Below are 646 nucleotides of genomic sequence, written 5' to 3' on the forward strand. Positions count from 1 at the left end.
GGGCGCTGACGGCGCGCAGCCCGCATGCCTCTGCCGCCGCCGCTCCAGAGAGCCGCTTGCAGCGGGATGAGATGCAACTTCTGCTAATTGGATCACAGGTAGGAAAGCTTTGTTTTTTACTGACGTTTCCTCTCTCTCTTTTTTTCTTTTTTTCTTTCCATCTTCTTTTTTTTTTGTCTTTTTTTTTTTCCTCTTGGCTTTTCTTTCGCGTCCTCTACCCTCCGCCCCTTCTTCGCCGCACCTAGGATTTCATCCGCTGCTGTCATAGGAAAGCTCCCGCCAAGGAAATAATGTCTAAGAAACGAGCTTTTGCTTCCTGGCAGAAGAAACAGAACAGACCATAGGGAAACTTTTGCTGAATGGGTCACAGCTGAGCGGGCCAGCGGTGAAAAGCAGCGGGAGGAGATTAGGGAAAGCGATTGTCCCCAGCACAGAGCCCTTGTCTGTCGAGTTTCAGTTGCGATATTAATCCAAGAACCGAGCTTATTATCATGGTACAGCGAGGGAGACACAGTAGCCTGATTTAGAGAAACCTTCACATTTTTCAAACGCTATACACGGGGGGTTATATCACAGAAGCTACATTCCGACACAGGTTCATCTGCTGGGCTACCGCTCCCAAATCCCGCTGTGTGACATGTTTGGA

At 49.2% G+C, this 646-nt stretch overlaps 1 protein-coding gene across 2 annotated transcripts in view; it reads left to right on the forward strand.

The window, feature by feature from the left end:
- CHRM2 (cholinergic receptor muscarinic 2) overlaps nt 1-646 on the forward strand; it is an 88,563-nt gene continuing 87,917 nt past the window's right edge. For both annotated transcript variants that reach the window (XR_004082617.1, XM_031064100.1), the window contains exon 1: nt 1-98. The gene's annotated coding sequence lies outside the window, so the exon portion shown is untranslated. The remainder of the gene's footprint in view (nt 99-646) is intronic.

Source organism: Geospiza fortis, unplaced genomic scaffold, assembly GCF_000277835.1.
Source record: "Geospiza fortis unplaced genomic scaffold, GeoFor_1.0 scaffold638, whole genome shotgun sequence".
Lineage (NCBI taxonomy): Eukaryota > Metazoa > Chordata > Aves > Passeriformes > Thraupidae > Geospiza > Geospiza fortis.